The sequence below is a fragment of the Ambystoma mexicanum genome, chromosome 13 (genome assembly GCF_040938575.1).
Source record: "Ambystoma mexicanum isolate Mex_15411 chromosome 13, UKY_AmexF1_1, whole genome shotgun sequence".
Lineage (NCBI taxonomy): Eukaryota > Metazoa > Chordata > Amphibia > Caudata > Ambystomatidae > Ambystoma > Ambystoma mexicanum.
In genome coordinates this window covers 743,777,298-743,802,382 of record NC_090938.1, presented here as the reverse complement: position 1 = coordinate 743,802,382, position 25,085 = coordinate 743,777,298, and the positions used below count along the sequence as shown (strand labels likewise).

The following is a 25,085-nucleotide window of genomic DNA, read 5'->3' as shown; positions in this document are numbered from 1 at the left end:
GACAGAGCCGCAACAGGGGAGACTACGCAAGCCGAGCTCTCCAATTCAGGATAGAGACGCAAACTAACCAACCCTACTAACAATTTCCCTTTCTGCATACACCTCTCAAACTCCAAACCAAACACAACCAAAACCTACAGCACAACAAACCGCCAAACTTCACTACATGGCAACAACAAAACAAAAACACACATAGCCTTGCACAACAGTACACGACGACTACCGGCCGCAAACACCCCAGGCCCAGCCAACGGACCCACCAGGCTGAGGCCGCCAACAGCACATCACTGCTCTCTTGCACTTTTCCTGCTTCCTCCTGCTAACTCATCCTCCCCTCCTCTTTCAGAGCCGCCAGAGCGCCAAGGGACCACTACGGTGGTGATAGTGCGCGGTACAAATGTCCTTTAACATTAACATGTCTGCCTCTCTCTTTCATGCTGTTTCTCTCTGCCTGTCTTTCTTTCTTGCTGTGTTTCTCTTCCTGCTAATCATTCTTTCTTGCTGTGTTTCTCCATGCCTGTCTTTCATTATTGCTGTGTTTCTCCGTGCATGCCTGTCTATCATTATCGCTGTGTTTCTCCATGCATGCCTGTCTATCATTATCGCTGTGTTTCTCCAGGCCTGCCTCTTTCTTTAGTGCTGTGTTTCTCTCTTTGCCTGCCTTTGTTTTATTCTTTTTTAAAAATTTTATTAACGTGCTACATAACTATACAAACAACCGTTTTTTCAGCACACAATACAAAAACATGAACCCCCCCCCCACTTTTCCTAACCATCATCAGGAAATGTAATTAGCGATTTACTTCCACCCATTCAGTCCCACCCTTCATTATCTACTCCCCGTCTAAAATCAACATTATTTTCCTCCACAAGATAGTAAAATAGATAATGCAAGCTTCATTATTACCATTTAAAAACAACATCCACAATACGTCATCCACAATACGTCATCCCGTTCAGATACTCCCGCAACGGTACATGCGGCGGCCCTCAAGGGCCCTACAGCGTCACAGTTCATTAGGAGATGTTTCGCTGTTTCAATTTTGAGTTCCCCACAAAGCCTGCAGTAACGGAATGTCCGCGATATATGGGCCACGATATATATTGGCCCAAGCACCGGTTATTTCCAAGGACTTGGCCACATTTGTTTTAATCTTAAAATAGTCCCACACCAAGGGATTGCCCACAACATTGTGAATATAATTAGGGAGTAGAGCTCGTTGCGTGACATAACCAAGGAATAAAAACACAAGACCTTTTCCCGGAAAGTTTAGTTTTCAGTTGTTCATGAAATTTGGAAGATGATGTTTTTCATGTGCAGTTTGTGTTGTACATAACTGGTACTCTCACCTGAACCAATTGGGTGCCAGTGATCCACCATAGCCAAGATATTCGCCAGATTGCTATTTGGCATAAGATGGACCTTAGTCCTGGCAGCCTCAGATATGTGCCAGTTTAGGGAGCCACTAGTTACATTAGTCAGTTTCCAGTGGATGTTGGCACAAGACAGCTGAAATCTCGCATCCCATGGGGCCAGTTCCAGTTCAAGGTAAATCGGCTCTACAGGAGCACGCGCAGGAAGGCGAAAGAGTTTCTTTAAAAGCTTACTCTCCAATCTGCTTAGCGACGCAATGTTCCCAAAAGCCCAAACCTCTGAGCCATACAGGAGTATAGGTAGGATCTTCGCCACATACAATTGTGCCAGTATCCCGAGGGAATATCCCCCTCCACCCCTGGCCATCTTGAACAATCCCCCTAGGGCCTGGGCGCATTTCCACTCAAGTATCTCAAGATGGAATGCCCTGGTTCCTCCTGTCGAGCACAACTCCAAGATATTTATATTCGTCGAATACCTCTAGTTTTTTTCTTCAAGGTACCATTCAAAACGCTGGGCTTTAGCACATGCTGCAGTGAAAAAATCATGATTTTAGCTTTAATAGACAAGGAGTAAAGGTCAGAATATTCCTTAAGTTTAGACAAAGCAGCCTGCAGCCCTACAGGAGTGAGGTCGAGCAGGACAATATCATCTGCATAACCCATCCATTGTAGGGAAAGGTTCCCCAATTTAGGCGGGCTAGAGGTAGGGTTATGCAGCGCCGATCCCATGTCGGCCTTGTAGAGATTGTAGAGCAGGGGTGCTAGTATGCATCCTTGTTTTAAACCCTGGTAGGTTGAAATCCACGGCGATGTCCTACCTGCTTTGTCCAGGCGTACTCTGATTCTAGACCCATCGTGAAGTACGACTATCATAGAGAGGAGACCTGCTGGAATATTCCAACTCGCCAGCTTATTCCAAAGCCTATGCCTATCAACAGAGTCGAAGGCAGCACTGTAGTCTATAAATGCCACATACACTGTTCTCCAACGAATACTCCAGGGTTGTTCGATCACCGTTAACAGCGCGAGGCAATTGGTGGATGTACTCGGGGGCCCTTTTGAAAGCCAGTCTGGTTGAACGGTATTAGGTTCAAGCTGTCTGCCCAATTCCACAATTCCTCCAATAAGAGACAAGTGAAGTTTTTTAATGGGGCGTCTAGCATGGCCAGCAGCCGGTAATTGCTCGGATCAATCCTATTGCCCTTCTTCCAAATAGGCACAATGGCACTGTCCCGCCAGGATCGCGGAATCAATGGCACTTTTGTGATTCAGCAAAATAACCAGTGAAGGGCATTAGCCCAATGGGTAGCATCGGCTTTGATCAGAGTGCTACAAATACCATCCAGACCGGGTGCTCTGGAGGTTTTACTTCTCCCGATTAGGCTGAGAACATCAGCCTGACCCTTGGAGTAAGTCCACTTATTCTCAGATAAGTTTGTGAGGGTGTCCATCGTCGCACCACTCCCAACTATATCCACTGTGGCGACTCGCTCCAAGGTGTTGCCAATGAAATCAACCCAAGCGGTTTCCAAAACGCTGACTAAATCACCTGTCACGTGGGAATCACCCTCAACAATCTTCCTAAACTGGCGAGTGTCATTAGATATAGCACAATCCACCAATGAACGCCAGCAAAGGCATTCCAGTTCATATCTACGGCGCCTCAACCATTTACAATATTGGCCTCTTTGACCCGTGAGGCATGTTCTGTAGCAGTCTTTCCTTACGAGCTAGTTCTCTAAGGAGAACAGAGTTCCTTTCTCCTCATGGTGGTTTGCTTATCAAACGAGTGTTTGTGGGACCCAGCAGTAGACACACGAGCCTTAGAGTTCCTCTCAATGAGGAAATTAGTAATAACCGACTGGATCAGGACAGCAAAATCCATAACGGCATTAATGGCGCAGGTCTTAGAGCATTCGAGGGGAGTTACTTCGCAATCCTCTTTGTATCCAAGCAGAGCCGACCGCATAGGGGCCAGGATCGAAGAAAGATTTTGTGTGTTCCATGAGACACGATTCAAGGCGGCATTGACTCTAAGCTCCTTGTCGGCTGACATAGTCTGAGGTGCTTCATGTCAGTTCAGACTCACTAGAAGCGGAAAGTGATTGCTCTCCAATCTGAAGATCACACTCATGTCAAGTATCAATGAGCAGGAATTCGCAACAAAGATGTAATCCGTATATGGAGTCACGTGACTATTCAGGAACGTCTCGTGATTATCGGCCATGTTGGGTGTATTCATGAATGTTGCACCGCATAGTCGCCGGTGCTGCCACCATGACCAGCGGCGGAAAAGTGTAACACCCCCTCCAATAAATGGCGATGTCCGCGTGTGTTCCAACTGAGCAGACTGGCCATGTGGTCAGGGACATGTGCTAAGGGCCTGGCCCCCCGTGTAGAGCCACCAATTTTGCCAGCCAAGTCCAATGAGATTTTTCCCCCTCAGAACGGGCTGGAAATCCAGCCTCATAGTTAACTTCGGGGGCAACTGGGATTTTATTTAAGTTTAATTCTTTAATGCCGGGTAACCCGTTGTCATATCTATCTATCTAAAAAAAATATATATGGCGCCACTCGCCCAAAGGCCTCAGAGCGCTCACAGGACTTACAAACATGAACACATAAAGAGAAGAACAAGGGTGAGCTAGGCCACTCCATTTGAGGGACAAGCCCTTGGGGAGAAACCTGCGCTCATAAGTTCATATTAATCAGCTTTTCTGTCAAAGAGAAAGGTTTTCAAACGTTTTTAAAATGTATTGTAGATACGCATCCCCTAATGTCTGGCGGGAGCGAGCTCCAAAGGGGGGGGGGGGGGCAGGCATTAAATCCAGCCCCTCCTATCTTTTTTAGGATGACACGCGGTTGATCCAAGGTTACCCTATTATTTGAATGGAGAACCCATCTAATGGGAGTTTTTTTCACTCTAGTGGAGAGATGCAGCGGGGCTTCACCTGCCAGGCATTTAAACACTAGGACAGAGCCCTTGAACTGAAAGCGCTGCTCATCTGGGAGTCAGTGCATTCTACTGCGGGATTCAGAGAACTGTGCATGGCGGCCAAGGCCGCAAACAGCACGCACCGCTCCATTCTGCGTTACCTGGAGCTTCTTAATATTTGCTTGAGACGTGCCCACCAAGAGACTGTTGCAATAGTCAAGCTTTGTGTTCACTATGGCTGCTGTAATCAGCGCCCTATTAGCCTCTGATAAGTCGCGGCGAATCTGCCACAGCAGGTGCACGTGATAGGAGCATGAGGATTTCAAATATGAAAGAAAGATGAGAATCAAAAAAGACTCCACGCGTCTTAACTGAATCGCTCACTGGGATGATATTCCCATTTATCACAAAACAATGATATCTCGTGCCATACTCCCTTTCCACCGGCACACGCTCGTATCCCATACGTCCAAATGATATCTCGTGTCATACTCCGTTTCCACCAGCACACGCTCATATCCCATACGCCCAAATGATATCTCGTGCCATACTCCGTTTCCACCAGCACACTCATATCCGAAACGTCCAAATGATATCTCGTGCCCTACTCCGTTTCCACCGGCACACACTCATATCCCATACGTCCAAATGATATCTCGTGCCATACTCCGTTTCCACCGGCACACGCTCGTATCCCATACGTCCAAATGATATCTCGTGTCATACTCCGTTTCCACCAGCACACGCTCGTATCCCATAAATCCAAATGATATCTTGTGCCATACTCCGTTTCCACCAGCACTTGCTCATATCACATACGTCCAATGACATCTCGTGCCATACTCCGTTTCCACCAGCACACGCTCGTATCCCATACGTCCAAATGATATCTCGTGCCATACTCCGTTTCCACCAGCACACGCTCATATCACATACGTCCAATGATATCTCGTGCCATACTCCGTTTCCACCAGCACACGCTCGTATCCCATACGTCCAAATGATATCTCGTGCCATACTCCGTTTCCACCAGCACACGCTCGTATCCCATAAATCCAAATGATATCTCGTGCCATACTCCGTTTCCACCAGCACACGCTCATATCCCATACGTCCAATGATATCTCGTGCCATACTCCGTTTCCACCAGCACACTGCTCAATAAATATCGTAGAGGGATAATAGCGTGGAACAAGTGCAGTATATGGGCACGATTCAAAACTAAAGTGTCCTGGCCACAGAACAAACTCCGGACTCTCAGGGCCCTGTGGGTGCAGCTATCCTTGCCTTAGAATCGTTACTGGGCCCTATTGCTTTGTTTCTCTTTGCCTGCCTCTTTCTTGCTGCGTTTCTCTCTGTCTTTCGTTCTTGCTGCGTTTCTCTCTGCCTGCCTCTTTCTTTTTTTTTTTAAACTTCTTTTTATTATTCAGCGTGGCAGCAACAAACAAGCGAACAGCATGAGGCGTTACAGCATGAATACCATATAAACATTGTAGGTGCACAGAGGTTATTACACATAACATCACAATCAGTGGGTACAATCACAGTGTGGATTGGGCAACAGAAGCCCGCAACAGGGGGGAGGACCTGAGCCGGTGGGGGGAAGAGGGCGGGGGGGAGGCGTCCGGCGTCGCAATCAGATCGGACATGTAAGAGCGGAACTTAAGCCATACATTTCTAGGTCTGGAGTGGGCAGGTTGTATATGGGACCAGGCTTCCTATGAGTCCGAGGCCCAAGTAACCGCCCTCAGCCATTGAGCGTGTGTGGGGGGCGAGGGGCGAAGCCAACAAAGCAGGATGGAGCGCACCGCAAGCAGGAGGCAAAGGCCGGCTAATTTTTTGGAATCACGGGAGAGGCCTGGGAGATCGTGAAAGAGACATAATAACGGGGAAGGAACAATGGGATGGTCGAGAACCGCAGACATTGTCGAACAAACTGCCTCCCAAAACTGCGAGAGGCGAGGGCAGGACAAAATCATGTGAATGTAGTCAGCGTCGTCATGATGGCACCTGGGGCAGCTGGAAGGGTGATCCCTGGACATGCGATGTAGTCTGATCGGGGTGTAGTGAAATCTGTGTAGTACTTTGAATTGAATGAGTTTAAGACGGGAGTTAAAGGATACTCGATGTGTACGCTCGCATAGATGTGCCCAGCATTCGTCCGACATCTCAACACCCAAGTCCGCCCCCCACAACCCCCTCAGTCTAGCGAAATCTGGGATAGATCTAGACTGCAACATCATGTATAACCTAGAGATTTTACCTCTTGTGGGCCCAGGGGAGGTGAGCTCTTCAATAGCTGGGTCGTCCGGGGGCAGCGCCGGGAACGTTTGGTAATTGCGTTTGAGGGTCCTGCGGAGGTATGCGTATTGAAGCCATGCACCCTGGTCACTCCTCAGGGGCAACGGGAGATCGGGCCATTCAACAAATATACCCTGGTCAAACACGTCACGCAGCAGCTCATAGCCTGCGTCCGCCCAGCGGCGCACTGTGCCCGGTGGGACCTGCGGGACCCCCGGGAGGAAATTCCAGAGGGGGAGGTTGCCGTGAAAGGCGTATGTAGTTTTGACTAGTTTCCACATCTTCGCCAAAGCAAGGGAAGTGCAGGCGACCGGGCTCTGTGAGTCTAATGCCGAGGGGGCGGGGTGTATCACCAAGGAGCGGATATCCCGGTCACAGACCGCAAGCTTCTCAAGTCGAACATGCGGGGGAGGGTCAATTGTATTAAACCAGTGAGATGTGTATTGGATTTGGGATACCAGCCAGTATTTGAGAAAGTTAGGGGCACCGAAGCCCCCGTTAGAAATGGGAGTAGATAGGGTGTCAATTTTAAGGCGGACCGCACCCGAGTGCCAGAGAAAGGAATTCACAGTGCGGGTCAAGTCCCGGAAGAAGCCCTCCCCCGGCCACAAGGGTATGTTAGTGAACCTGTAAAGCAACTTGGGTAACACCACCATCTTCAATAGCCCTATCCTGCCTGCCAGGGAGATCGGGAGCTTGTCCCAGGCCCGGACCTTAGCCGTCAGGTGTGTGAGATACTTCTGATAGTTTTCCTGGAAAGTCAACGCCTATTGGCGAGTCACCACTATACCCAAGTAGGTGAATGTAGACTGAGCCCATGTGAAGCCCAAGGTATCAGGAGGAGGGAGAGTGCATTCTGTGAGTGGGAAGAGAGTGGATTTTGAACAATTCACTTTGAGACCAGAGATTGGACCGAACCGAATGGTGTCCTCCAATATTGGGGGTAAGTTGATGGAGGGAGAGCGCACAAACAACAATGCATCATCCGCATATAGGGACACTATGTCCGCCTGGCCCGCAGTGCGGAGGCCTCTGTGAGCATGAAGTTGGCGGAGCATGTCAGCGAAGGGCTGTATTGCTATAGCGAAGATCAAGGGCGAGAAGGGGCACCCCTGTCTCGTCCCCCTGGCGATCTCAAAGAGGGGGGAGCAGTGGTCGTCAGTGCGAACCCTGGCCACCGGGGAAGAGTAAAGCAATCTGACCCAGGAGAGAAAGGAGGGGCCAAATTTGCAACTGTCGAGAACCCGCCATAGGTACCTCCATGAGACCGAGTCAAACGCCTTTTGCATATCAAGGGTGACAGCTACTGCCTGCGTGTCAGGACTGATTCTGTTAATTATGTTAAATAGGCGCCTCAGGCTCAAGGAGGTGGAGCGACCGGGAATGAAACCCGCCTGATCTGGGTGGATAATAGATGGCAGGAGGGGAGCCAACCGGAGCGCCAGGGCCTTGGCATATACCTTGACGTCACAATTTATGAGTGAAAGCGGACGGTATGAGCCACATTGCAGGGGGGATTTGCCTGATTTAAGTAGTACTGTGATTGTGGCCTCCCGGAGTGAAGGGGGGAACACGCCGGACTCCACAGACTCCTCCCAGAGAGCTAGCAAGTGAGGAAGCAGCTGTGACTTAAACTGCTTGTAAAATTCGATCGGAATACTGTCCGAACCGGGGGCACGCCCCGAGGATAAGGAGTCAATAGCATCCGACAGCTCCTCCAGTGTGAGGGGGGAGTCGAGGGAGGCCGCGGCTTCCGGGGACAGGGCTGAGAGAGGGAGGGCACTGAGAAAGGAGTCGATCTCCACCACCGGCACCTCATCCGAGTTGGAGTATAGAGTTTCGTAAAATGTAAAGAATTCCCTGTTGATGTCTTGCGAGGAGACAGCCATGGAGCCGTCAGGTCTCTCGAGCCCGATTATGTGTGGGGACCCCGTCTCATGACGGATCAGACGTGCTAGAAATCGACCAGGGCGCTCTCCCTCCCCATATCTCCTCGCCATGCCAGGACTATCCAAAAACCTTTGTTCGCGATCCGCGAGGGATCGAAACGTGTCTAATTCCGACCCTATGTCAGCCAGGTTGCTCGAGGTGGAGTGAAGTGAGCATGCGGCTTCCAGGGTAGATAGTCTGGATTCACTACCAGCGAGATCCCTCCGGATTGACTTCAGGACCCCATTCTCCTTGGACTGCCTGCCTCTTTCTTGCTGTGTTTCCCTCTGCCTGCCTCTTTCTTGCTTTGTTTCTCTCTGCCTGTCTCTTTCTTGCTCTGCTTCTCTCTGCCTGTCTCTCTTTCTTGCTGTCTTTCTCTGCTTGCTAATTGTTCTTTCTTGCTGTGTTTCTCTCTGCCGGTCTTTCTTTCTTGCTGTGTTTCTCTCTGCCTGTCTTTCTCTCTTGCTGTGTTTCTCTGTCTGCTAATCTTTCTTTCTTGCTGTGTTTCTCTCTGCCTGTCTTTCTCTCTTGCTGTGTTTCTCTGTCTGCTAATCTTTCTTTCTTGCTGTGTTTCTCTCTGCCTGTTTCTCTTTCTTGCTGTGTTTCTCTCTGCCTGCTAATCTTTCTTTCTTGCTGTGTTTCTCTCTCTGCCCCTCTGGGTTTATTTCCTACTTTCATCCAATCCCTCACTTTTGGAATCTCAAGCAATATCCAGCATTTGCATTAAAAACACGAGAGAAACGCCTGTCTTTCCTCTAAACGAGTGCAGAGGGGTGTGGATGGGGCACCAAGGTGACAGTCCTACCTTTATTTCTTCATTTCCCTCCCTCCTCTTTAGTGTTCTGTCTCCTTCCCTCTATCCCCCCTGCCTCTCTCTCTCTGCTTGGATTCTATCTCCCTTGCTGTCTGCCTATTGATCAGCGGCTCCTCTATTTCCTCTCTGCGTGTCTTTTTCTCTGCCTTTTCCTATTATCGCTCTCTATCTCCCTTTCATACTCCCCACTCTCTGCCCCCTCTGTCTTCCTCTCCCACTCAACCTTCTCTCCATTTTTTCTCTCTTCTCTCTCTTTCCTGTTGTTTCTCTGTGTTAGTCTGTCTCTCTCTTTCCTGTTGTTTCTCTGTGTTAGTCTGTCTCTCTCTCCTGTTGTTTCTCTGTGCTAGTCTGTCTCTTTCCTGTTGTTGCTCTGTGTTAATCTGTCTCTCTCCTGTCTTTTCTCTGTGCTAGTTTGTCTCGTTCCTGTTGTTTCTCTCTGTTAGTCTGTCTCTCTTTTCTGTTGTTATTCTGGGTTAGTCTGTCTCCATCTTTCCTGTTTATCTGTGTTAGTCTGTCTCTCTGTCTTTCCTAGTGTTTCTCTGGCGCATCTCTGCTCGGTCTCCCCCTCTTTCACCTCTGCCTGCCCTGCTCTGTCTTTTTCTCCCAGTCTTTGTCTGTCGCTGTCTCTGATCTCCCATCACTACATGTCTCTTTCTTGGCTGTCTCTGTGCTCTCTCTTCACCCCTTCACTTCCTTTGCTCGGCAGAGCTGCAGGTCACTCTCTGGCTGGGAGTGAGGTGTGTAAAGATGTCAGAAGAGAAGGGGGTTTGGGGATTTTGGGGGATTTTCCAGGAGTTCACTCTGTTGTATCACGAGGCTGCCTGCGAGGTGGGGGGACTCTCTCTGAATAATGTGACAGGGATTATAAGTGCCTCTCTCTGTTCCACCACCTCTCTCTCCCCTTCACCGTCTCTCCTCTCTTCCTCTCTCTGCTTCTCATCATGTCCACGTTGCTCTCTCCCTCTTCACGTGTCTCTCTTCCACTCATCCTTTCCTCCATGTTCCGCTCTCTCTGCATCTTCGGCGGTTCCCTCTCGTGTCGCTTTATCATTATTGCTCTCTCTTTTCTGTCTTTAATCTGCAATATTTCTTTATTTCTATCCGACATTCAGTCAGTCTCCTCTCTGCTTGTTTTTCAGTCTACCTTTCTGAGTCTCTCTACTGTCTGTCTCTCCGTTCTGTCACTCTCTTCTCTGCTGTCTCGTCTCTCCCTCTTTTCCCTGCAGATCTCTTGTACCCGCCTCTCTCTCCTCTCTGGCCGTCTCTTCTGTGTCCCTCTCCCTCCCACTCTTCTCTTGTCTCTGCTGTCTCGTCCCTCCCTTTTCTCTGCAGATCTCTTGTACCCGCCTCTCTCCTCTCTGCCTGTCTCTTCTGTGTCCCTCTCTCTCCTCTCTGCCTGTCTCTTCTGTGTCCCTCTCTTCCCTGCCTGCCTCTCTTCTGTGTCCCTCTCTGTCCTCTCTGCCTGTCTCTTCTGTGTCCCTCCCTCTGCTTGTCTCTTCTGTGTCCCTCTCTCTCTTCCCTGCCTGCCTCTATGTCCCTCTCCCTCCCACTCTCCTCTCTGCTTCTCTTCTCTGCTGTCTCGTCTCTCCCTTTTCTCTGCAGATCTCTTGTACCCGCCTCTCTCCTCTCTGGCTGTCTCTTCTGTGTCCCTCTCTCTCTCTCTCCTCTCTGCCTGTCTCTTCTGTGTCCCTCTCCTTTCCTTTCTCGCTCTCTCCTCTGGCTGTCTCTTGCGTTCTTCTCTGTTCGTTTCCATCGCACCCCCTCGCTCCCCCCATTCCTTGCCGACCCGAAGACCCCCTGGGGCCTGAGAAGAAGGTGACTGATGGAGGTGGAGAATGAGGAAGTGTGGAGAATTGTGGGGAGGGGGGAGCTCTCCCCGTTATCTCTGGAATTTGGGGTTCACTTCGGGTTTCATTAAAGAATCGAGGAACAGCCGCATTCCCCCTGGGCTGTGGGCGGGGTCTGCCGGTGTCTGGCGACAGGAGGCTGTGATTGGCTGAGCTCTCGCTGTTGCTGTGATTGACAGGCTGTTGGCGCCCTGTGATTGGCTGGTTTCTGAGCCGGGCTTCTCTCTTGCAGGTGAGATGACTCTGGATTCTGGCACCGCTCATCCCGGGCTCATCGTGTCCGTGGACGGGAGAAGCGTGAGATGCGGAGAGGAGGACCAGGACCTGCCCGACACCCCCCAGAGATTCACTAGATACTGCTGTGTCCTGGGGAGGGAGGGGCTGAGCTCCGGGAGGCATTACTGGGAGGTGGAGGTGGGGGGGCAGCACGTGCTGGGAGCTGGGGGTGTGTGATGAGTCTGTGCCCAGGAAGGAGTGGCTGCTCCCACTATCACCTGAGGGAGGATTCTGGACAGTGCGGCTCTGGGATGGTAAATACCAGGCTCTCACCTCCCCTCCCACCCCCCTGACCCCCGCGCTCCCCCCGGGGTTCTGGGCTTCTTGCTGGACTATGAGGCGGGCAGGCTCTCGGTCTACGATGCTCAGGACCGGGCTCTGCTCTTCACCTTCCCCGGGGCCTCCTTCCCCCGCACCCTGCGACCCTACTTCGAGACATGGAGCCCCGAGGGGGGGCTGCGGATCCTCCCGGGGGCAGGAGGGGACTGACAGCAGCGGAGCCCGGAAGCAGGTAAGAGGGGGCTGTGTCTATGGGGGTGGGGCTGCAGGTAAGGGGGGCTGTGTCTGTGAGGGGGGCAGCAGGTAAGGGGGCTGTGTCTGTGGGGGGGAGGGGAGCGCAGGACTGCAGGTAAGGGTGGCTGTGTCTATGGGGGTGGGGCTGCAGGTAAGGGGGGCTGTGTCTGTGAGGGGGGCAGCAGGTAAGGGGGCTGTGTCTGTGGGGGGGAGGGGAGCGCAGGACTGCAGGTAAGGGTGGCTGTGTCTGTGAGGGGGGGTGCTGCAGGTAAGGGGGGGCTGTGTCTATGGGGGGGGCTGCAGGTAAGAGGGGGCTGTGTCTGTGGGGGGGGAGGGGAGCGCAGGGCTGCAGGTAAGGGTGGCTGTGTCTGTGAGGGGGGGTGCTGCAGGTAAGGGGGGGGCTGTGTCTATGGGGGGGCTGCAGGTAAGGGGGACTGTGTCTGTGGGGGTGGGGACAGCAGGTAAGAGGGGGCTGTGTCTGGGGGGGCGCAGGGCTGCAGGTAAGGGGGCTGTGTCTGTGGGGGTGGGGCATGGGGGCTGCAGGTAAGGGGGCTGTGTCTGTGGGAGGGAGGGGAGCGCAGGGTTGCAGGTAAGGGTGGCTGTGTCTGTGGGGGGGGGTGCTGCAGGTAAGGGGGGGCTGTGTCTATGGGGGGCTGCAGGTAAGGGGGACTGTGTCTGTGGGGGTGGGGGCAGCAGGTAAGAGGGGGCTGTGTCTGGGGGGGGCGCAGGGCTGCAGGTAAGGGGGCTGTGTCTGTGGGGGTGGGGCATGGGGGCTGCAGGTAAGGGGGCTGTGTCTGTGGGGGCGGGGGGCTGTGTCTGTGGGGCATGCAGGTAAGGGGGGCTGTGTCTGTGGGGGTGGGGGCTGCAGGTAAGGGGGGCTGTGTCTGTGAGGGGGTTGCAGGAAAGGGGGGGCCGTGTCTGTGGGGAGAGATTGGGGCCCTCACTAGCGGTGTATAAAGGGGTGGGAACAGTGGCTCGTCTTTATTGGGGGCGGGGGGCACTGCTCGCCCTTGTAGTGTCCGTTGTAGGGGGGCTCATCTGTCACTTTACTTCTACGGGGTGGGGGAGGTGAAACTGGAGTTCTTATAAAGGGGGGGGGGTTACTTGATTCGCGCGTTCGGGCGCTGTCCTGGGATATTTAAGAAGTGCGGGTACTTTTGCCTCTTTTTAGTGGGGAAAAAATGAGGGAGGTGGTTGGGCACTGTGCTCTGTTTTGGGGGCACTGGGGTTACTGTCCTGTATCTGAAAGGGAGGGGCACTGTTATTTTGATGGAGGTCATGTAATATATATTTTTTAGTGGGGGGGGGGGTAAGGGTTTTGGCGGGTGCCTCGTTCGAGCGGCTTCTGTGGTTTGGTAGATTTCACTTGTGCTCTACACAGGAGGAGAGGGGGCTGGGAGGCACAGTGGGGTCTTTTGTTAATGAATTGATTTAGACTTCTATTGTGGCCCCCACCTGGTTTTTCCTCCTTTTAATGTGCATGATCTGGGATTTCTCGGTAACTGCTAGTCTTCCATTCCCCAGACAACACTGACCCCTAGTGGCACATTTAGGAAGGGTTTATTTACATCTATTGGTAGGTCTTAGCACATCTTAGTATTTATTTCAAAACTGTTTTCTATTTTTCTTTTTGCTGTTCTCTCTCTTGGTGACATCTTTTCAAACCACATGGTCTTCAGCTCTATTTTTGTTTTATTTAATCCTGTTAGACAGCTGCGCTAACTACATACACATGCATGTGTGCAATGATATGTTCCTTTCTATGTTTGCATTGTACTTATGTCTCACTATTGACTCTTGGCAACTATCAAATCATTATTTTATTTTCTGAGATACTTTTGCTAACTACTTCCACTACCTCTGACCATCCCCCCCTTCTCTAAACATTTGCACAAAACTTGGATAATTTTTCTCTCTCCTCCTTTTACCGCCTTCTCTTACTTTCTTCACTTACTCCTTGCATCTTCTCCAGTTTATCTCATGAACAGTCTGCGTGATATATGCAGTGAAAGAAACGTTAAAGGGACGTTATGGTTACAGCGCAAAATCGGAAAGTCAAAGAAATTCACCAGTTATCCTAAGCTATGCAACCATAACTCGCGCCCCCACCATGCACTTCTCACAATAACACCCAGAACATCAAAGATGACATCACTGATGACATCACATAGTAAGCAGTTAAAGCATTACCTGGATGTACCGCATTCAAGCATGACAATCATACTTTGAAAGTGCTATATATGTAAGCCTTCACCTTGCAGCATGTTCCAAAGTTAATGTCCTTGGGGTTTGGCCTGAGCACATGGTGCACATACATGGACCAATAACAGGACCCAGACAGATAATACAGTTTGTATCTTTTATTTGTGTGATGACTGACACTAATCTTAGATTGATTCGCTGGCTGTAGTATTGGTTTCCCACTTGCTAGATGTTACCTGTCTGTGCGCATCCACCCACGTGTCTAGTAATTCCTGTATACTCAGCCCTTGGCTCCAAGTGCAACGTCACTCAAGGTCCTGATAGGCTTGGACTTCTAATCCACCAGATCTGGATCTACTCTACTCATCTAGACCATGCAGAGAGTTGGGGGCAGATCTATCTCTTCGGCTGGGGCCTCCCTCTGGAACAGCCTCCCTGCCTCTCTCAAACTTGAGCAGAACCACCTCTGGTTCCGGAAGCAACTCAAGACCTTCCTTTTCGCTTCTGCTTTCTCTCTTCCTCTCCCCTGCTGATGCACCTGACTGCTCCGCGCACAGGTCACCTGGTCACCCTCTGAACTCTGGCCCAGGCTCCTGCATGTCCTGTTGCCCTCGCACTGCCTCCGTGCTCCCCGGCACTTAAGGGTCTGTATCTGCAACCCTACAGTCCCTTCTCTCTGCACTTATGAGCCACACGCTGGCTGCACTTGAGTTAACTGCACTCCCCCCTTCCCCTCCCCCTGGCACTTCTCCCCATCTCTCTTCCCCGCACTTGCGCGATCTGAATGACACAAGGCAATTTGCCCTCCCTTGTTTCCCCCTCCTTGTCTTGTCGCGCCTTGAAACACTTGTGGACAGGCGCGTTTTAAATGCCACATCATATCATATCATGCTGGACCCATTGCCTATATTCATGGATTGTTAGATTGCTGTATTATCCACCCACGCGTCTAGTAATTCTTGTATACTCGGCCCTTGGCTCCAAGTGTAACGTCACTCAAAGTCCTGATAGGCTTGGACTTCTAATCCACCAGTTCTGGATCTACTCGTCTAGTCCATGCTGGAGCCATTGCCTATATTCATGGATTGTTAGATTGCTATATTATCCACAGGCAGTGTCTGTTTGAATAAGTACATTTTGTGATGCATGGACTATTCATGAGAGGCCGACCTATCACCCTTCATATATTGGTAGCAATACCCTAAACACAACCCTTTGTAAGGGCTTTGTCTAGATTGTTAGAATTGAGTGATGTCATTGATGATGCCATGTGTGATGTCATCTTTGGCATGGGTGTTGGTGTGAGCAGTGCATCTGGGGGCACGAGTTATGGTTGCATAGGTTACCATAGAATATCTTAAATGCAGGTATTTGTGTACGTCCTATTATTGCGCTTTATCAATCTTTGAATTAATATAATTTTGAATTGTACCCAATGCAAAATTTACAGCATATCCAATTACCACGGCCTGCTACCTGCCCTGCCTTCAAACACAGACTCTAACATGAAGGGGATTCAGGAATAATGCGCGAAAATTAAAGATGTGGATTTATATTTCCTGTTCTAACGTACATGTACTTGTGGCATCGACAGAAGTAAAATCACAGAAATGAAAATGACACGTAGCTTCTCCAAGGATGGTTATAGCTTCCCTGGTTCCGCTACTTACATAATTTGTTGTAAGTCAATGGCTCATTGGTGTTCATATCAATCAATCTGTCACTTAATGATACCACACATTAATCTACGTACTTCACCACATAGGACATGGGTCACACAAACAGCAGGGTGGCTGTGCCAGCCGATCAGGACGGGGTGCATTCAGGCATTCCTAAAGACAAAGGACGGGGGAGTTTCGGGAACCTCCCTCACTTCCTGCCCTTCCAGACACACTGGAGCCAGAGGCGGGTTTCAGTGCTCAAGCCGCCAAAGACAAAACAAACAAAGGACTCAAATCTGATTTCGAGCGCAGAGTAAAACCCAAGAAAGACCTCACAAACAGAAAATGGCAAAAAAAGAGGACACGGGCCCTTTGGACAAAATGGTCACCCATGGGTGCTATACTGCAGCTGAGGATTCAACCTGCGATAGAAAAGCACAATGGTAGGAAAATTAAACCACTGCCATCAGCCATTAAGTAGTGAGGGTAACATACATTTTTTTTTACATGAGTAAGTAAGAAAAGCTACTAGTAAGTAACCCCCCAGCACTCCACATAAGATGGGGTGTGCTGGACCTACAAAGAGAAAAGTTAAGTAACGTCAATTTCACTTTACTATTCTTCGGAACAGTAGTTAACGCAAGAAAAGGTATTTAAACCTTAAGAGAAATCTAAAGGATTTCTCTGTGAGACTGCACTGAAGGTGCTGTGTGTCACCAACAAAAAGCAGATGCCTATGGAGTTTGTCGGACTCCAAAAACAAAGGAAACCCATAATCCAAATCAGATCAAAACATGTGAGGGAGTGAGAAAAAGGTCTCGCTCACTCCAGGGTTAAAATTTTAAAGTTCTAAATTCCAGCAAAAGAGCTGGGGATCTCTACGTTTGAAGGGAATTAGCACAGAAATGAGAATTCTCCCCAACACTTGCCCATCTCTCCCCCCCACCCCCGCGACTAAGGGACAGGAGGATTTAATCCACTCCTGGATGAATCTCCTAATCCAGTTGGTCCTACTTTTTGGAGAGACCATCAGCAGGGACCTGTGTTCTATGGTGAAATCAAACCCTTGAAGGCTGATGGACCATCTCAGCAATTTAGGATTCTCCCCCTTCATCTGCATTAACCATTTCAAGGGTTGGTGGTCTATCTGAATATCAAAAGTAGAACCATACAAGTATGGCCTAAACTTCTTCAGAGACCACACAATGGCAAAACACTCACGGTCAATAGTTGCCCACCTTGTCTCACGGTCCAACAGTTTCCTACTGATGAAGCAGATGGGGTCTTCCCTGCCTTTCTCATCCAGTTGACTCATAACTGCACCTATCCCTGTGTTAGAAGCATCTGTCTGTGCAATGACGGATTGGTTGTAGTCAGGAGCTCTCAAGACAGGAGCTTGAGAAAGGGCTTTCTTCAGTCCTTCACAAGCCTTAGTGCACTCCACATTCCACCTGACCTTCTTGGAGACTTTGGGTGTGGAGATCACATTCAAGCGAGAAGCTATGGTCCCATAGTTCTCTATGAAGTTCCTTTAGTACCCAGTGAGACATGGAAAGGCTCTCACTTGGGTCTGAGTAGTAGGGGTGGCCCAGTCTTGTACAGCTTGTACTTTGCTAGGCAATGGCCTTATTTAACCTCCTACCTCTTGTCCAAGGTAGAACACTTTACTCTGACCAATTTGACATTTACTAGCCTTTATGGTTAGATGGGCCTGTTCCAGAGCCTGCAAAACATATCCTAGGTGATGAAGATGCTTTTCTCAAGTGGGGCTGAACACTGCAATGTCATCCAAGTATGCCATGCAGAAGTCCTCTAACCCATTCAGAACTTGATTCACCATCCTTTGGAATGTAGCAGGTGCATTTGTTAGTCCAAAAGGCATAACTTAACCTGGTAGAGGCCTCGTGGGGTGGAAACTGCAGTTTTCCCCTTGGCATCGTCTGTGAGAGCTATTTGCCAATAGCCTGAGGTCAGGTCAAATATACTGAGGAACTTGGCTGAACCAAGTTTATCCACGAGCTCATCTGCCCTGGGTAAAGGATGGACATCAGTCGTGGTGACTGCATTAAGAGCTCTATAGTCCACACAGAATCGCAACTGCTTTTGTCACTAGTACAACTGGACTAGCCCATGGACCTGTAGATGGCCCAATAACCCAGAGATCAAGCATCTTCTTGACATCTTCCTTTATGTGGGATCTTGCATGATAGACATTCTGTAACCCCTGCTTCTGACAGGGAGACTGTCACCAGTGAGAATATCATGCTGGCCACAAGGGGTCAAGCCTGGTGTCAGTGATAAATGGGAGGGAAACTGATTTCACAGACCCTTGCCCTCCTCCTGTTGTTGCAGAGTCAAATCTGAAGAGAACCCTGAGGGTTGTGCCCTGAGGAGATTAGGGAGAGGCTCACTCTCTTCCTCCTCTTGATCAGAGGCTAGAAGCAAAGCTCCTAGTTCTTGCCTGGAAACAAAAGCCTTCAGACGGTTAGTGCGATAGACCTTAGGGGCCTCCTTGGGATTGCCCAAGTCCACAAAATAATTGACCTCTCCAAGTTTACCCACAATCTTGAAGGGTCCAATCCGTTTGTCCTGTAAGGCCCTCTGCCTTGTAGGTACCAGAACCAAAACAAGCTGGTCTGGAGTAAACTCCACCATGTTGGCCTTCTGGTTGTGCCAATGTTTGACCAGAGCCGAGCCTGACCTGCTTTCAGGTTATCTGAAGTTTCTGTCATCATGAGTGCCATCCTCCTCCTGGGGCCTAACACATAGTCAGTGACTCTCACTGGCTGTAGGGAAGGAGCACTTTCCAATCCTTCCTTGATCAGGGCCAAAGGGTATTTGACTGGATGACCATAGAAAACATGGACTTCCCTATAAGGAAAGAGAAGGCATGGCAGTAGAAGGTCCTGCTTTCTTCTAAAGGGTTCCTCTAAAGCACCTATCCTGCTCTTCATAGTTCTGTTAAACTTCTCCACCAACCCATTGGTCAGGGGATGGTAGGCTGTTGGGAACTTGTAGGTCACTCCACAGTTTTTCCACATGGTCTGCATGTAGTGGGACATAACATTCGACCCCCTGTCAGAGATGACCTCCTTAGGAAAACCTACCCTGGTAAAGATACCAAGGAGGGCCTTAGCCACTGCCTGAGCAGTAACAGTTCTCATAGGTATCGCTTCAGGATACCTTGTAGCATGGTCTACCACAACCAATATAAATCGGTTACCTGAAGAAGTTGCAGGGTTTAGGGGACCAACCATGTCAATCCCCACCATCTCAAAAGGGACTCCCACTACAGGGAGGGGCACTAAAGGTGCCACATTCTTGGCTCCACTCTTGCCAGAAGTCTGACAGGTGTGGCAGCTCTTACAGAATTTCTCTACATCAGCCCCCATCTTGGACCAGTAGAAGTACAGAGATAACTTCTCTTTGGTCCTCTTGAAACTCAAGTGGCCAGTCAGAGGAATCTCATGTGGTAACTGTAAGAACATCTGTCTCACCTCCTGGGGCACTACCAGTCTCCTGTAGTCCCCTGGGGTAGACTCAGTAGGTTCACTGTAGAGGAGGCCATCCTACCAGTAAAGCCTATGATTCCCTGGCTCTTGCCCTTCCAGCGGGGAAGCTGTCTGCTGGTGCAGACCTTCTAGAGAAGGACACTCTCTTTGACCTCTGCTGAAGTCTGCCCTAGGGGGTCCACCTTCTGCAAGTAAAATCTGCAGCTCAGGATTGTCTCTAGGATCCAGATCTCCAACGCAGGGAAGGTTTTCTTCCAGCACAGTGTCACCAGTAGCTATCTCTGTTTGGTTGGTCCTCCCACTCAGATGGGGGGAAGGGGTCACTGGGGTGTCCTGTGAACAGGTTTAGGTTTAAGACCTTTCTTTCTCCCAGAGACTTTAGATTTCTCTTTTGTCTTTCTTTTTCCTTGTAATAGAAGGGTGGCCTTCCTGTGTACTGGAGGTATTAGGAAATATCCTCAACCACCCACTGAGCGTCTCTCAAGGTTGCCTCTCTGGCCAATCTTGTTTGCCCCTGCAACCTTTTGCTGGGAGGCCTGGGGGTGCTACCTACAACTCAAAGTTTTCAAAGTCAAATGGAGTAGAAGAGACTGCAGGGAGCCAGGACAGCCAAAGTCCATTGGAGCAAAGTCTATAGAGCAGAGGCACTTCTTAGATAGTAAAAGTCTTGCACAAAGTTAGAGAGTTTGTTGAAGAAAAATCACTGTAGGGTCACAAGCTGTTACACTTGTGAAGAGTAGAGCTGAAATCCACTCTAGCAAAGTAGCTACTGCAAGTCTCAACTGAGAAAAGCAAGCTATAGACACTGAGGTAAGTACCCCAAGTCAGAACAGTACAGCCAGACGGGGAAGATGGTCCAGTGGAATTCGTCTCGGGGTTAGTTGGTACCACTAACCCAAGGGAAGAAGTCGTCCCTTCCAGAGCTTCTCTTGTCGATCAGAAAAAGGAATTTCAGCACAGCAGCAGGGCTTCACTGGGCAGTTCAACGGTCCAGGAGGATGCAGCAAGCTTTGTTCACGGTTTCTTCATTAGGTTGTTCTTCCCAGTGGTCGACTCTGTCTTCAGTCCCAAAACCCTCGCCTTTAAGCCGGTTTCACTCAAAGAGCAGGGTGGCTGTCCTGCAAGAACAGCTAGCCAGCCAATCAGGATTGGGTGCATTCAGGCATTCTTAAAGACAAAGGACAGGGGAGTTTCGGGAACCTCCATCACTTCCTGCCCTCCCAGACACACTGAAGCCAGGGGCGGGTTTCAGTACTGAAGACCGCAAAAGGCAAAATGAACAAAGGGCTCAAACTTGGTTTGTCATGCAGAGTAAACCCCAAGAAAGACCTCACAGACTGAAAATGGCGAAAAAAGACGACCGGGGCCATTTTGACAAAATGGTCACCCATGGGTGCTATACTACAGCTGAGGATTCAGCCTGCTGTAGAAAAGCACAATGGTAGGAAAATTAAACCACTTCCATCAGCCATTTAAAGTAGTGAGGGTAACATAACATTTTTTATATGAGTAAGTAGGAAAAGGGGCTACTAAGTAACCCCCCAAATCTCCACATAAAGTGGGGTGTGCAGGACCTACAAAGAAAAAAGGTAAGTAAAGTCAATTTCACTTTACTATTCTTGGTAACAGTAGTTTACACAAGAAAAGGTATTTAAAACATTTTTCTGTGGCACTGCACTGAAGGTGCTGTGTCTCACCATACAAAAAGTAGATGCCTATGGAGTTTTTTTAGACTCCAAAAACAAAGGAAACTCATAATCAAAATCAGATCAAAACTCATGAGAGAGTGAGAAAAACAGCTCACTCGCTCCAGGGTTAAAATTAAAAAGACCTAAAGTCCAGCAAAAGTGCTGGGGGTCTCTAAGGTTCAAGAGAATTCTCCCTAACACACTCACTCTAAAGCAGATTCACAGGTGGGACAAGTGGTTCTAAAACAGCTTTGCTGCTTTACCTTCTCACTTCCCACCTCCTTCTCCAGATACTGCTCACTAATCTATGCAGAGCATGTGATCTAAGCAGATCCACAAGCTCCATAAGGGATGCATTTCTCACCGTAATCATATTTCTAGTGCTTGTATCTGCTTAGATTCACATGCACCCACCCTTCCTCCCCTACTGATATATGATATGGCATTTATAACGCGCCTATACACAAGTGTTTCAAGGCGCCTTCTACTGAAGTAGAAGGCGCATAGATTTTCTTATGAGTTATCACCGTTTCTGTTTTATCACATCTATACTCGCTCTACACTTCAGGCAACCTCATGTCAGAAACAAACAATCTGAGGGGCCGCGACACATGAAGGACCATGGGTGCAGTACACATCACACTAGGGATAGTATTACTAACACGCCCTGTCGACGTCCGTTTTCGAGTTTCCAAAATAAATCTTGTAATACTGTGCGACTACAACTAGATGTCAAGACTATGCAGAGCATGTGAATCTAAGCAGATACAAGCACAAGGAATACGATTAAGGTGAGAAATGTATCTCAAATATATTTCTGAAGCTTGTGGATCTGCTTAGAATCGCATGATAATTATAAGCCGACATCTAGTGGTAGTCGCGAAGTATTGCATGACTTGTTTTCAAAATTCAAAAAGGGATGTCGACTGGGTGTGTTTGTAATACTATCCCTAGTGTGACGTCTACTGTACCCATGGTCCTTCACGTGTCTAGATCCCTTGGATTGTTTTTTTTCCACCATCATAATCTGTTGCGTGTTGTGGAGTTCTTGGCTAACGGCATTATTATAAAGTTAGACAGATATAACAGCCGTTTGATATTTGTTCGGCCATCGCTCAACAACCAGTCTTCAGCGACCTTAGACAGACAGCTGCAGTTACCACCTTTGACAGGAGATCTTTGACTCTGGACAACCGCTGACTGCGGCCTACACCAGACCCTCACCAAGATCCAGCCTGTTGTAGCAGGGAAAGTTGGGGGTGGACATTTACTCTTTTATCTATAGAATGCCTTTTACCATTCCACCACTTTCCACTTATCGTCAAGCTGCCTTTCATATTAAACATGGAAAATAAACCTTTTAAATTTTGTCCGTCCTGAAACCGCAAATATCCCTGAAAGAACATGTACTGTGTCTACAATCATTGTCTCCCTAGAGACCATGCAGAAAAACACTTAGTCTTGTAAGCTTTTCAAAGCCAAAACGTTGAAGTACCGCCGCACCAAACATTGGACAGCCCACGCCATGCAGGCAGAAGCGTCCATCGATTTAGCAGGCGCCGAAGAGTCCGACGGCGATCAAGTCAGCATTGGCGCACATAGTGATGCCGAAGACGATGGGGATTCCGTTAGCTCCCATGTGCTAGTCCCTGCCTCCGGCAAGCAGGCTGGTGGCCCTGTGATGGAGACAACACCTGGCGACAAGAGCACAGGCGCAGCGGGCGCACCTTGAGCGTGCCTAAGGCACGCTTAAGGCAAATGTGTCCGGGTATCGGACAGGCAGGACATGGCACTTGCTGCTAGACTTAAGCAGAAAAATATCTTAGCTCTCGCCCCAGCTGATACCCTGTTTCCATTGAATTGGACCCATACTGTTGATGCTCCTCTGATTTGTTTGAAAGTGGTAGGTCCTACTCTCAAGGTTATTTTATCCAACACACGCTCTTTAGTAGCCCATGCGGCCCACGTTCATGATTTATTAGTTGACTATTTCCCTGACTTACTGCAGCTGGTGCACCGGTGCTGCATAATGTATTAATCTAGGATTTAACGATCAGCAAGACCCTAAAGCAGAAGCCCTACACACTGTACTCAAAGATAGGAACTTTACACAGCTGGGGAATGCCCCCACCCATAACAGAGGTCGAACATTGGATTGGATACTTACGCTCAACTCGAAAATATTCATCGAGTCAATTGTTCCCCTTGACTGGACTGACCACCATAGCATCAACTTCTCCCTTACTAGGAAGGAGATTAGCCCTGTAATGACCAAGGCAACGGATACCTATGAAACAAGAAATATTCGCAAGCTAACAGCTGAGAATCTAGCCCCCATTATAACCGATTCATTGCCATCCATTTTAGTCATAAACAACAACCCCAATCAGCTGGCAGAGACCTACCTTAGGTGTCTCACCACCACTATCGACTCGGTAGCACCTCTAACAACCAAAACACGACGTGCAGACAAACACACATGTTTTTGGTTTAATGAAGAATTTGTTTCGCTAAGACGGACAAAAAGAGCGCTTGAACATATCAACCAAAAATCTCCCACTATAGAATCCAACAAAACATACAAAGCTGCAATTATATCTCACAAAGCTAAGGTATATAACACACACATTAGCAACGCCTCCTCCAATTCTAAAGATCTCTTTTCCGTTCTCAAAGAATTGGAAAACTCAACCCCAACCACTACTCCTGCCAACTCCAGTAAGGAATGGTGCACTACCATCCAAAATGCTTTAGCATCCAAAATTGAGCTACTCCAAAACAAAATCTGCACAAAAACAAAAATCCTAACTGGCAAAAATGTTCCTAATACCAATCTCACTAAAACTAAGGAACATGCGAACCTGCAATTCCAATTCACTCCAGTGACTGAAGCCATAGTGGCAGATACAATCTCCAAACTAAAAGCCTCTAACTGTAAAGGGGATCGCTTCCCAGCCCACCTAGTTAAACTATGCGCCCCCCTCCTTACCCCTATTCTCACAAACTTTGTGAACGCCTCATTTAAAACAAATACAGTCCCGGCAAGCATAAAAGAAGCGTGGGTAACCCCATTACTAAACAAACCCTTCTCTGGATCCTACAGTTCCCACCAACTACTGACCAATAACAACGGTACCGTTTTTACTCGAGATTATTGAATTGCTTATAATCAAATTTAAACACACCTTGAACAAAACCATCTCCTTGGAGCCAGACAATCGGGGTTCAGGCCCAACCACAGCACAGAAACGGCTCTCCTGGACCTGAAAATCCAGATAGATACCATCAGGGATTCAGGTAAACTCTGTATATTACTGCTGTTAGATTTATCTGCAGCATTCGACTTAGTGGACCACAATAAATGATGTGCTACACTAGCTGAGGGTATTTGTTTTTCTAAGGATGCCACCCTATGGGTGAAATCTTTCCTAGCCGAACGCACTTCTAGAGTAAGCATTGGTAAAGAGGCAGCCGACCCCATACCAGTCCCCATAGGAGTACCCCAAGGGTCCTGCCAGTCTCCCACACTATATAATGCCTACACTAAACTTCTCTTCTCGGCTCTGGACGCCATGGGTGCCATCTACACCAACTTTGCAGATGACACCCAGATCCTTATACCGCTCTCAGGGGACTATGCCCAAGATAAGATAACCACCAATAGGATTTACGGAATAATCCATAATTGGGTGGCTTTCAATAGCCTTTGCCTCAACGATGAGAAAACGGACATTCCCATTGTGGGCTCCCAAGCCAAAATCAATGCTCTCCACCCAGACTACTCATCAATCAACATTGATGGTTCTCTGATTTCAGTATCAAAACAGGTCAAAACAGTAGGTGTATATTTAGATGCCGATCTAACTATGACTAGACATGTAAGCGCGTTATCGTCGTCTACATCCTACACCTCCAAACTGATTCCCCTGAGCCACCAGTTCCTTACACCCACTAACTGTATCACCCTAGCCAGAGCCCTAATTCTATCCAAACTGGACTACTGTAACATACTCCGATTAGGGACCTCCAA

The 25,085-nt window shown here is 48.9% G+C and overlaps 1 protein-coding gene across 3 annotated transcripts in view; it reads left to right on the top strand.

The window, feature by feature from the left end:
• The window catches only part of LOC138521882 (E3 ubiquitin-protein ligase TRIM39-like), a 204,988-nt gene that overhangs the window by 108,739 nt on the left and 71,164 nt on the right, over positions 1-25,085 (top strand). Inside the window, exon 8 of one of the 3 annotated variants that reach the window (XR_011283151.1) lies at positions 11,436-11,990. The exons of the other annotated variants lie outside the window; for them this stretch is intronic. The gene's annotated coding sequence lies outside the window, so the exon portion shown is untranslated. The remainder of the gene's footprint in view (positions 1-11,435; positions 11,991-25,085) is intronic. 3 annotated transcript variants of the gene reach the window in all.